The sequence below is a fragment of the Apteryx rowi genome, unplaced genomic scaffold (genome assembly GCF_003343035.1).
Source record: "Apteryx rowi isolate R43461 unplaced genomic scaffold, aptRow1 scaffold_33, whole genome shotgun sequence".
Taxonomy (NCBI): domain Eukaryota; kingdom Metazoa; phylum Chordata; class Aves; order Apterygiformes; family Apterygidae; genus Apteryx; species Apteryx rowi.
This window is the reverse complement of record NW_020449752.1, coordinates 440,981-454,672: the sequence shown is the minus strand read 5'-3', so window position 1 is coordinate 454,672 and position 13,692 is coordinate 440,981. Positions and strand designations below refer to the sequence as shown.

The window sequence follows — 13,692 nt, the reverse complement described above, 5'->3', positions numbered from 1 at the left end:
AGCAGTTCTAATGTGGGATGTCAGTTAGCTTATGGTAACAACAACAACAACAACAAAGGACTATCAGCAAAACTCCACCCTGTGTCACAGTATTTAAAAACAAAATTGTTGCAAAGGCCGTGAGCTAGCCCTGCGTTTAAGCACATGAGTAATCTCAGTTAAAACCAATGGAACTATTCATGTGTTTGAATTTAAGCAACATGTTTAAATCCTTTGCCAGACTGGCACCCAGATTCATACCATTTTTCTCCTTGAAAGTGAAGCCCTGTGGGGGAGCCTGTGGAAACCTGTGTGATTCTTCAGAGCACTCTGCTCAGAGGATGAAGTTTCCCCTCTCTGCGCAGTGCAGCGCTGGAAAGCTCAACTTCCCCTTAAAYATTCAAAGCCCAAGGGATGTTTGTACACTATGTATACTTTAATAACTCTTCAGTAGTGGAAAGAAGTCTGCCCAGACCTTGCAGGGTTTAGATGGGATGCTGCCAGGATTTGCCAATTGTTTTCAGCCAGATCACCAATAACAATAACGAATGAGTAAAAAAGCAATAATTTTCAGGATTTTCATTTCAACTGAAAACTTGTCTCCTGCTTTGACACATACCTTGAAGCAAAGGGACAATTATCTAGTCACAACACTCAATCTCATTTGCATAATCTCAACTAAACTGTTCAGCTGCTTCAAATACTTTTGTGATTAGAAAGATATTCCACAAATAAACTGACTACATGTTACTGACACTCAAAACTAATGTGTTACAAGTAAGGGAAAGATGAAGTGGCATGGAAAAAAACAAAAGATTTCTTCCTTACCATTATTACACCACAAAATTTCATGTCTATTACTAAAATGGAAGTCACATCAAAGGTCCTGTAAGACTTGGGGACATGCAGCAAAATTGAAATACTATTTTGTCGCTGGAAGCTTGAGCTAGATGCCTGGAACAGTATCTGACTGCCACATAGAGTCCATTTTTGTGTTAGTTATGGCCCGATGGCAAATCCAAATTACCGAGATCTAAACCCAGCACTGCAAGAGGCTCTCTTTGTGGTCTCAAGCAAATGCCTTATAATACTTTTATGTGTGTGTGTGGGTGTCTAATTTTCAGAAACACTGAGTGTCGGTCGGCCATGATTTTCCATAGTGATTTTTGGCCTTAGGTAATCCATTTTGGACCTCTGAAAAGAGCTTGGTTTCTAGAAGGAGTAAGCACTCAAGATTCATAGCAAGTTTTGAAAATCTTTGGGGGAATCCACTCTCATTCGCAAGGGAAAAAAAAACCCAAACCCAGCAATACAACGTTTCTTCTGTGCACTGCTAAGTAATAATTTTTAGTCTTTTGCTTCCGGGGGAATCATGGCCTATTTGTGGTCCATATACAACCCTTGTGCCCCATCACTGTCATAGCTGTCATCTTTATGTTCCCTAACAAACTATTTATCCTAACAAACTCCTGTGAGACAGAGAGTTGTCATATTCCTCCACTGATGGGCACCTGAAGCCAAAAGAAACAAGCAGTTTGCCCATGAAGATGGTTGCGGTGCAAAGAACTGAGGCAAATCTTTCTTTTCCTAAGCCAGCAGCCTGTCTGCTCGAACGGACTGGTTCTCAACCAGCACTCACTGTGCTACTCACTTGAGCTTCCTGTTATATTTGACAAGGTTTTTCATTGACCTTTTAGATGTCAGAAAGGATGATAAACAGAACCTGGTGACTGTGTCTTCTCCACTGACCCCCACTTCCATAGAGGTAACAAAGGGTGTTAGGTGCTCAACTGCTGTTGCATGCGCTAATGTACACTCCCGTCATCCCTTCCTGTACTGACACAACCCCACTGGCCACTCAGGAAGGACTGAAATGACATCTCTGCCATCCTCTTCTCCTAGAACAACTTGGTGACAGCAGCTTTGTAAAATTCTTAAGCTGTCTTCGAGAAAATCCTTTTTATGACACCCTTGCAAGCCTCCTGGTCCTATGGTTGAAAAGAGCCGGTGGCAACAACAATGGGAGAATGTTATCTCCATTTGCTCCACAGTCTTGCAGACTGGTGGAGCAGAGGTGGGGGGTGAACAGAGAGAGAGGAGAGACCACTAGAGACAGAAATCCTGTTCCCATGCTAAGGGATCTCTAAGCCTGAAGGATCCCGGTATCTACCTTGAAATGTAGTTCCATTGATCTGTGCCTCAGGCCCTTGCAGCCTTTTTCTGCGTCATCCTAAAAGACCTATTCATTTTTCTTGCTCATCTTCATATTTTAGCTGGGCAGCCTTGGCTCTACTCTTTTCAAGTTCACTTTGCACCAGATGGGCCTATCTAAACACCAAGCACAAGCAAAGCAATCAGCAGCTGCTCACAGGAGTTTCCTAGGAGAACATTGAAAGAATCACAGCAGGCTGCCCAGTGACCTTGGTTTGTCTGACTCATAGAAGAATCATGGCAAGACGCATTTCTCAGGCACTCTGAGTAGCTAAGACACAGCATAGACTGGAATCACAGAGGCGATGTGCTGGCAGAAGTTTCTCTCCATGTGATGCGCTTTCAGAGGAGTTAAAGGTCGTGTGAATGACAGCTGTCGAATGTTGGTACACATGGAAATCCAACAAAAACGCAGCCCCACCACACATTTCTAAAATGTGATTTTCCTTTTCAGAATTCACAAGAATTTAAAACACTTTATCCAGACAAATATCAGTAGCTTTTGAGCAGGAAATGGCTTAAGTCGGAAGGATATGTTGACCCAAAAAGTCAGGGTCTTTATAGGAAGTTAATTCCTCTCTCAGAGACGGCATCTGATGAACTTTGGGAAGCTGGATGAAGAAATGGAGAATTCTTATAAATGCTGATCTTTCCATCTGTCAGTGGAACATTTTACTTTAGGCAGAAAAAAGGAAATACCACAGGGGGATTGGGTCATGTTTTTCCCCCCAAATTACACCATTTTCATCAAATCAAAGTGAGGCTTAAAAAAACACCCATGTAGCTGGTTTCAGGTGGGTCCCAGTCATGCGGTCCCATCATGTGGGAGGCCTCATATGCAATGGGGCTAATGCTGAGAAGAGAGGGGGGTAGACAGGGTAGGTGATAGATGCTCACAAAGCAGTGACACCTGTGATCACCCTGTTGTATTAGAAGGAAACAGCATCAGATGTTCTCTAACATCATAGCTGGAGCTATCGGCCCGCTCCAGGGAGCCCGTGTGACGCTGATCCCTTGGATCCAGCCTGACTCATCCTCTCCCCAGCCTGCTGCGCTTGGCTCACACGTTCCAGACTCAAACAGTAATGGTATCTCTGCGCTGCCTGTGAAAACAGCACTRTGTTTCCTTAGTAAGGCAGCAACTCTTGAAAGCGCTTGGAGGTCCCCGGGTGCTCTCCGTGCACACAGTGATTGATTGGGCAGTGAGTAGATGTGCTCATAACAGACTGAGGCACAGAGCTAGAGTCACTATTTATAAAAGACTCTGTAGTCCCAACAGTAAGTGTGGTGTGAATGAAGAGAAACACTTAGGTTTCTATTTTTCTCCCAGAAGCTAAGGTGCTGATTCTTACTTACACACAGGCTCTTTGCATTACCTGAATGGTGCAAAAAAACCTTTTTCTTTACAGATAGTGTAGAGGAAGCCTTTGTAGAAATGAAAGTTAGGTTATTTCTCGATAGGATCCTCAGCTGGTGTATATTAGTATTGCTCCAACAAAGTAAATGGTGCCAGGCTGATTTATGCTACTGAAAGGCTTTGCGCTTTAGAACATGTATGCATTTATGATACAGCTACTCTATGGGGGGTTAAAGAGACTGTAAAGGGAATATAAATATGTCTTTTAAGGTAAAACTGTAATTTACATTTGCACTCCAAGGCTCATTTCCGTTGCCCATAGACTAGTATAAATAAGAACTAGATCCAATTCTTGTTTAATTTGAGAATTCTTTGAACTGTGCCTGGGAGAACTGACTGCAGCTTATCCCTGGGCAATATAATGTGATCTGACACTTGCTAACAGTTGGCAGCTACTCTCAGAAAGAAATATTGATTGTGAAGAATAAATTCAATATAATAATAGTACAGGGGGGCAGGACATCACTGACACCATTACAGTCCGCAGTTCTGGAGCGCCCTTTGTCTCAAGTGGCTAGCAAATGTTAACTAAGGTGCCTTCTCGGGCATCAAGCAGATTGACGCATTGTCTCTTTTTAAATTTCTCTGCCTTTAAAATGGGAATGATACTGATTTCAAAGTAGCTGTTTGTAACAGTTTTGTTCTTACGCAGCGGTGAGTTTCACCCATCATTCTAACTTGCTGTAACTATGGGTAACAACCAGCAATAAAAGATTTTGGGGGCAATGCTGAGATCACTGCCTGTCAGCAGGAGATGGTATTGATGGCTTTCCTATGTGGCCTCTCCCTATATCCCTCYCTAGAGACGTTTGCTCTTTCCGACTCATATTTAGATGGCCAGCTCTTTGGAGCAGGGATCATGTTTTCCTTTTCTGTTTGTACAGCCTCTAGCACAACAGGATTGCAGTCCATAAAAATCAGGCTCCTACTCTCTAGTGTCATACAAGGATAAAACAATACTAGTGTTTTATATAGCTTAGAAAAATAACAGTACCACTGTATATATTTCAGGTATTTCCAATGTCACTTAACACATCCGTTCATAATCAGTAGAAATGTAGAGAGCATCTTGATCTCAGACATTCAAGAGAAGCATGTGCTCAAGTGCTTTGCTGAATCAGGTCATTAATGAGATTTCTGTAGTGTAAGAACTTGCTGTATTTCATTAGATACAGTAAAGAAAATGCTCATTTTTACAAATCAGGAGATGAAAAATCTCTCTAAAACACACCAACTGCTACTCTGGCAATTATTTCACAGTCGCTATCTACGAATGATTAATTTTGAACTATCATGAACTGCAGTGCCTAGCTAGTAAGACATGAAAGGAAGAAATGGCACTTGCCTTGCTTTTGATAATAGCAGCGAGGTGAGAGGTGTGAGTGAAATAMGGTTAAAAGCTCTTTCAATGTCAAACTATTAAAGGCCAGGGTGTTTATCACAGTTATGTATCTTTGAGTATGCCCCTGCATTTCTAGCACAGAAGACAGATATTCCAACATTTACTCTGGTCTGCTGTTTGCTCAGAAACATATATAACCTTTTGCTAGTGTTTTCATGCTAATCTCCTCACGACAGGGACTGGCCTGCAAGGTGTTCATGCTGGTGCTGATWGGAAGCTTCAGTCCCAGGGACATGAATTCAGAGTCTGGGGAAAACAAACACACCTCCTGTCACTCATTCCAGCTTCCAGTTTATATTTGTTTTCTTTCTGTTTAAATCTTACACTGCTGCCTGCTGGGTGAGAGAAATCAGTCAGGTCCCGATAAACCTGTCAGGAAATTGTCATATACAGACATGCAACTCTGCTCTACTTACTGATCTTTATTCTTTTGGGAATCCTTGTAAAAGAGGGAAGGCTAAAGCTTCCCAGGGAATGGAGGAGAGGTGTCTTCTGCCCCCCTAGCTTTGTGAGATCAGCATATCCTGGCTGCATATTGTGAGTTTTAGGTATTTGGGAGATTCCTTAAAAAGTGCCTTTTCCAGCTGGGGCTTGTCAAAATCTGAAGAGAAATATTGGAAGAATGGATCTGATAGGGCAGCACCTGTCTTACGAACATAGACAAAAGGTTCAAGATATCTAAAATACTGTTCATGTAGGTTCTCAGCTGTTTTGTTGTGGTGACTTGAGCAGTTCCCTCAACCCATCCTAGTATTTCCTGCCGCTGTTTTTTTCCCCTCTGCTTTGCACTGCTCTCTAGATTCAGTCTTTGTGCATGAATGGGCAGTGTAGGATATGCTGGGGATAGGATAACGCACAGCCAAGCCAAGGCCTATTCTTTTCAGGTTTGTTTGTATAGTGGGTGAGTAAGACACAGGCGCCGTGGTGCACACCATTGTAATGCACAAAGCCTGCAGTGAGTCCTGGTGATGGAATCCAAAATGCTGTCAGCTGCTGAACTACAGCTCTTTTGATGACTCTGCTTGTTGAGGATAATTAGACTGCTGCAGTACAGACACACACATGGATGTTTCTATTCTTTTCACAATTGCAGAGCACATGCTGTGAATCCACTATGAGTGCCAGTTAAAACCTAGGGCAACATTTTCAAGTGCGTACAAGACTTGGGAGTCTAAGATTTACTTTCAAAGGTGACTTAAAAACCAAAGTCTAATCAGGAGCCAGCAGGCTTAGGACTTGGCATTTAAAGGCAGCAAAAAATTTTTGAAACTTGCTCGTGATCTTTCAAAAGATGAAATTCCCCCCCCCCTCCCCAGCTTCTGTCTAGGTATTCAGTAAGTCCCAAGTGCTGTCAGCACCCTTCGAGCACAGGCTCTTGCATAGCAAAGTGGCAGAAGTAATCTAAGGGTAAACTCCCAGATGGCTTTATAAGGAAGCACTGCAGAATTCTGCAGAAACAGGCCAACCCACTGCTGCTGTCACCAGGCCTCCAAGGGGGAAGAACGATCAACATTTTCTGCAAACAAGGCTCCTTTCAAATGGTCCATGCTTGGTATCCAAAAGCATAAGTTACTCTAGTAAGTCTTTTTCTTAAGAATCTCATCGGTGAATTTATACTGGCTCCTGACAGTAAAATCAGGGATATTCCCATATACAAAATGCAGCATGCAGGTCCAGGTCTGTGAAGTGAAAGAGGGACAGGAGAGGCAAAGGTAACACTGGTATCTCTGTGTCACTGGATAACTGACACGTGGCTTGAAAAGGGAATTGCATACTAAGGATGACATTACTAACTCTGTGGGTTTCTCATTGCTGATGGAGGGAAGGCACAAGTGAATTTTCAGGCTCTAATGGTGACATGTAGGATCTGGGTTACACTTTTTGAAGCTGCTCTACTCCCTAGTGTAGATAGTCAGATCAAATTCAGGCCCTTTGCTCCAAGACAAGTCAAGAGAGAGACAGAAGTACAAGCAAATGTTCTGTTGTCGCTATGTCTTTTTTATACCAAAATTAAATAAGTACACAGAGACTGGAAAAGTTGCTAACAACTTACAGCATTTGCAAAAGTTAGATAGCCCTGAAAAATACAGCTCAGAAATCCAGAGATTGCTGTATTCTGGCTGACTTGCCACTGAACCAGGAACTCATTGCATCTGGTGATGCTACTCACATATTTGAATGTGACATTCCAGTAAAGCACCATGCACGAATACACTATGAAGATTTTTTTTCCTGAAAACATGGAAGCTTGCTTTCTGAGCAGCGAGCACTTAGGCAGCGGTATTGCAATGACTCACTGACCTTGGCTCCACTGTAAGCAGCCTTTGCATAAGGATGCTTTGTTCTTAAAAGTTTTCTTGATATTTATGGCAGAAGCATTTTCTTTGTCAGTGTCAGACCTGAATATCTGTTTCACTTTTCCCAACTGCCAGAAGAGATATGACTGATGTCAGTTATGCGTATGGTACCCAAATCATTGAGGTAATATGGAGTGTTACTGCTGCTGTTATCATTCCAGACTGTGATCTTATCACAGAACTGACTTCTTCAGCCTCTAACAAGAGAGATTCTCTCTCAATCTGAAAACTTTATACGATGTCATGGAAATAGATGTTATTCTTAGATCAGATATCCAAGTCTTGTGATTAAGCTAACAGATTGAAACTCTACAGACTTAGGTGCAAGTGCCAGCCTAACTACAGATTAGATGTATATATCTAAGCTTCTCTGTGCCTCAGTTTCCAGACTATACAGTGTGAATAAAGAGCCCTCTGTTTTGTCAGTTCAGATCTTTAAAGTAAGGAATTGTCTTTGATAGAAATCTCCCCCATCCCAAATGCAATGGAGCTGTTGGCACTTAACAGTCTGAATAGGGCAGTAATAATCTCTCAGTCCTGCAGCAGAAATCTGCAGTAAAGCCAATGAAGAAAAATCCATATGCAGAGCAGCCATGGGACTCAGTCCCAAATGCATGTTTTTTCAAGCCTTTCTCCAGTGTACCTTCCTGGCAGCTGCTAACTCAATTGCAGTGTCCATGTTCCACTGCGCAGTACAGACCTGTTGGATCCCTTCCAGCACAGATGTACAAAATTGTTCAGAGACCTCTGTGCTGAACCTAGGAATTGCAATACATGAACTAGACCAGTTAATTGCTCAAACTGTCGCTCAAGTTACAACACAGAATCTCATCCGTTAAACCCTGGCGTGGGCAAATAATTGCGTGTCTCAGAACTTCTCACAAAAGCATTAAACAAGCACATAAAAAGGGGCGGCCACAGCAGGAAAAGCAGATCTGTCCGAGTCATCTGCAAAAGGCTGCACCTCCAACACATTTTTCCTCTCTCACTATATATAGAGTGTAAACAGGTCACAAATGATTCCTACAAAATTCCTGCTTAAAAATGTCCACTGGTCTAATGGCTGATATGCAGTACTGGAAATGGAAGCCTTTTGATTAGACAGTTTCTCTACTGGATGGTCCAGTGGCTCTATCCAGGACTGAAACCCACTGTCCTGAATGATAAACACAGGGAGAGCATCAGGGCAAGCTTTTATCCTAARCCCCTGCAGCTACATCACCAGGATTTTCTATTCAGTAGCTGAAGATTTCCTCCAGTAGTATTGCAAACTTGGAAATTCACTTTCAACATACCCTTCGAAACTGCTGCTTCTGGAAACTATTGCATCTATTTACTTCTTCACCGGGGCTGGAATTTCCCTCCATATCCCAGGCCAACASAAGTCACTGTGCATCATGAAAAGCTTTCTCAAGCTTGGGTTTAAGTGGGACTTAAATGATCCCTACGTGTTGGGCTAGTCCTTTGTAGTAGGCTGAATTCAGCCGATAGTATTTAGTGAAAAGTAATACCCCGAAGGCAAGGCTGTGAAGGAACAGAAATCACTTCAAAATCTGAGGATTATCTGCAGCACTTTTTTTCCTTGCAGTATTCTCGCAAATCTAGCTCAAACTCTAGAGGGATGAGAGACTTCACAGCCTTTCTGTGCTGAAATTCTGCTATGTCGCTAAGTCTGTTACTAGGCAAAATATGTTTTAGCAGCCTAGAAAACATTTTCAAAACACAAGAGAAGATTTTACTGTTTGTAAACTGAATCTGAGCTTCTTTTCTTTGAGAATAATGAAACTCTCGTACTCCTAAATTCTCATACTTACAGAGAAACAAAATCAAAATCAAACCATCTTGGTTCTACTCAGGTCCAGGGAAAATGTGGTACAGCTTTGTAAATTAACTCCTCTTCATGCCCACGAATGCTGAGTTAGATCCAGGTGATTTGTTGTGGGAGGGAGGAAGGAAATGTGTAGCACAAGGGAAGTGGTGAAGTTGATTCACTGTAAACTGCACGATATTCCTGGCTATCCCCTTTTCGTGAGGGCGAAGTGTGTGCAATTACTTTTAGCACCAGCAGATCCACCAAGGAGCACAGCATATATCGAACCTATGTCACAGACCTGTCTGTAGAAGGCAGTCCCCCTTTTTCAGGCTGAGGTTATGGGAAGGAACATGAGCATAGTTTTGGAAAGCTTTGCCACCTGTGTGAAGAACAGTGCTTATCTCTTGTGCTTGTCTCACAGAGGATGGCAACCAAAAAAGCATGATGCCCATAATTTATGTGGTCTGTTTATGGATTTATCATTTTTGCCAGTTTGAGTAATGATGGGGGCCAGAGACTTTCTAACTTCTAGGTCCAGATCTCTCCTGAAACAGTACCATGGTGCTATGGGTTGAATTCAGAATTGTATGCAGAAACACAAGTAACATTTAAAACTTTATATATGCATATATTCATGCACATATGTACACACCCGGCATCAAAATGAAGAAATGCAAGATTTCTACTCATACTAAAATTTTAACTTTCTGTTTTTGAAGATGTTTTGGAGGAGTTTCAATTCTGACATGTAACTTTAAAACTGAGCATCACTGAACTCACAGATTCTAGTGCCATTCTGATTTCTGTACCATGCAGGCTAGAGGATTTCAGCTGCTTATCCCTGTACTAATTCCAATAATTTATGTTTGGTCAAAGGCCATCTTTCATCCTGAAAAGACTTAAAATTCACCACTAAATTTTCTGATGTTTGGCATTACAGAGACACATATTATGCATAGATTTTTAAATTACTTGTACATGAATAATAGTTTAAATGATCCCCTGTGGTTTCAATAGCCTGTAAATTACATTGTGCCTCCCCCTGTATTCACTCTCAGGAAGACTATCAACACTTATTAAAGGAATTATCACACAAGCATGAGAGGTGCTGGCAGTCAGGTTAGATCTGTGGGTGCAGCCACTGGGAGAAGATCCATTACAAGAAGACGAGATACAATATTTCAGGGCAACTGGGAAATGACAATTATGTGAATTCTCGTTCTAGAGGAAGATTGTTCTTGTATTTAAGGTCTTGAGACACTGGCGATCCATTTAGACTTCTGTGTGATGCTGGGTAAAAGGCTTGTCTCAGTGCCGAAATTGCAAAATGGGAATCATAACATCACCTTTGCCTTCCTTCCTTATTTAAATCAGAAGCAACTTGGAATAGGGACAGTCTCCTCCTTTGTGGCTAGACAGTATGCAATATAATGGGATAATTACAAAATAATAAGTAATGATTCTGTGCCGACCAAAAAAAAAAAAAAAAGGCAGCTCTTCACAGTAATAATTCAAAATGCTCGCATACTGCAGCATTTTGAGCAATTGCTGTTCATAGATAAATGCATCCAAAGGTAGTTTGTATCACTGCTGCATCACTATGTACCTTACAGTAGCCCCACTGAATTGCAACTGTTGCTGTGAAGGAGGAAAACAGAGGGGGAGGGAGAGAGAGAGAGAGAGAGAGAGGTCTGGCCAGGAGCACATCACAGAACTGCTTTTACCTCTGCGGAAAAGGATGTTAGTGGGGAGTGGGGAGAACTTCCTGGGTCCGGTTCTGTTGCTCGTGACATTTACATCAGTGGAGCGCCATTGATTTCAATACTTGCTCTCAACTTGTCTTAGCACAGAAAGGAAGGATCATGCCCTTCTCTGATGGACCCCTTTTTCTGCATCCCCCAATAAATGGACAAATAAAGTCTTATTTAATAATGTCCTGATTTGAACAAGACATCCATGGAAGTTTAGCACTTAATACCTGAAGCGTAAATGTCTATGATAGTGTCTCTTGGTGGAAAATTGGATGAGCCAGACTGAAACCTTTAACTGAACTAGTCTATACTAACTATCTAATAATACTTGGAAATCATATTTAGGCTTTCACCTCTGACTATTTTAACATGCATAGGGTGGAAATGGCTAGAAATCTGCCAGGACTGTATTTTGATAAGCACTTGTCAAATAGTTGAAGGGCTGTCCAAAATATTTCACAGTCAACTTAGACTACAGTTTAGGATAATCTTTGTTTGATAAGGAGGAAACAGGTGAGAGGGTGAAGTAACTTGGCAAAAGTAACACAGAACTGGGAAAATAAAACTAACACAAGAATCCTAAACCAGGCAAACCCAGGGTCATGCTGGCTATTTGAGCTTTTATTGCTGTTACGAACTTTAAGCATGGAAAAGAATTATCAAATAATCAGTGTGTTCTGTCTTGAAGAGACAAAAGCTGACCTGTCCGTTGCTAGCAGTGTGAGGTACATACCTTTTCTAGAGCTGAACCAGAAGCTGGCAGTTAGGCAATGTGAATACTCCCCAATACCTCAGTACTGTCTCAATACCAGTAGCACTGGTGCCATCTGAAAACAGCTCTCTTGGTACCTTCAGGTAGCTCCTGTGTGCGTTAGCCCAGCTTCAGTAGTCCTGTGTTCCCCTGGCTCTAACAGGAAGCCAGAAGGCCCATTAATGCCGGCACTGATGGCATTTCGTGACTCGCCTGATAGACTAGTCTGACAACTCAGAACTTAGTTTTGCATAAGCCATCAAAACAGATGGTCACCACTTTCAAGTGTTAGCCTGACTTGTATTTGTACCGAAGATCTGCAGTCATCTACAGTCTCCTGCTTAGCTGAATTCTCTATCTTCGGTTGGTAACCATGGCTTTAGGGTGGAAAACAGAGGTGGGAGAACTGTAGGTGAACTCAGAAGGGCTTTAAGGCCTAAGAATGAGGATATTGTACTCTCAATCATGTCTTTGGGAGGCATGGCATTTTTTACCTTGGAAACTTCAGTAATCTTGGCCTCCTTAATTCATACTTGCAGAGTAGTATGTTGTGAGTTAAAAGGCAGCTTTGGGGAAGCAGTGACCTTTGGGGAATTGTCCTTTTGCCATGTCTCTCATGCTTCTGAGCCTGCGTGTCGTTCCATTACACACCCAGCATGGCAGCACTTCGTTGTTTGGTTTTATCTCTCTTTTGCTTCTTATTTGCATTTTAATGATGACTTATTTGCAGTATTTCACACAGGCTGGAATAGTGCACTAAGACAGACTCCACGTAGGGAAAGTGGTCCCACTCCCAGTAGAAAGCTGAATTATCGAACAGGGTTACATCACCATATCTTGAATTTAGTACTAAGTTTTTGCCCTGCTGTCCGGTTAGATTTGCAGTAAGTACTCTTTGCAGTTGGGGATATTTTACTCTTTTTTCTGGCTTGCTTTCTGTGTTTAACCTTCCCGACCTTCTACACTGAAGCTTTGGTTTCATTTTTGTCAAGTGCTGGAGTTGGCTTAGGCAAGAATATGCACCATATCTACCCAGTTTCTCAGCTAATGGGTTAAGACCAGGGCTGACTATCAGCCTTGATGGTACTGTTGTAAAGGTAATAACTAGTTTCATTCATAGTATCAAGCCATTTTTTCCTCTAGCTACTCTGAAAGGTGCACATCTGCTTTTCCGCACAAAATCAGAGCATGAAGTCACAAGTCTCCTACTATCTTCGTTTGGAGGCATCATCTCTATTTCTATAGGTGACTATAGATCACTGACAGACATAAAGAGTATAGGTAGGATAATGGAAAACACACACTGGATTTTGTGTATGTGCTAGTGGAGCCGTGGCAGTCTCATGAATCCGTAGATGACATTTGTCCTTAAAACTGCATGTGTATATCTTTGTACTTATGAAGAAAACTGCACGGAGATACAGCTGAAAACCACTGAATTCTGATTGGTATCAACAACAAAAGGAGAAACTTAAGCAGATCAAGGGATCATCCACATCCCTGCTGGTTTCATTTACATCCTAAAACACACAGTCCCACTTCAGGAGTCACTATGTTTCAAAGGGAACTGGGGGAGTCATTATTAAGTTATCATTAGGTGCCTGCCTAATTAATTTTAAGCATAGCACATGCTGGGAGATTACACCAGGGCATTGCTAAATTGGGCAAGAAAAGTCTACCACCTTGGACTACAGATTTATTTTTAGATGCTCTGATCCTGTTTTGTTGACTTGTATGTGGATTAAAGAAAATGTCCTGGGTGACTGAACTAGTGAAGGCAGTTGTGCTAAGGACTGCTCATTTTCTTAACACGGCATAGGAATAACGGGCTCTGACTTCACCTCGGGGTGTAAAAAACTGCCTCCCCGGCTGCCTCGAAGCGAGGAGCCCAAACTTGGCGGCGCTGCTGCCGGGCGCTGCAAGGGGTTGCTCCGGCAGCGCGGGGCCCGGCAGCGCGCCGGGTCCTACGGGCCGCCCGGCGGGGATGCGGCGCGCCCGCCCGGGACCGCAC

At 42.4% G+C, this 13,692-nt stretch overlaps 1 protein-coding gene across 2 annotated transcripts in view; it reads right to left on the bottom strand.

Moving 5' to 3' along the window:
- UBASH3B (ubiquitin associated and SH3 domain containing B) overlaps positions 1–13,692 on the bottom strand; it is an 80,786-nt gene that overhangs the window by 66,421 nt on the left and 673 nt on the right. The gene's annotated exons all lie outside the window — the stretch shown is intronic.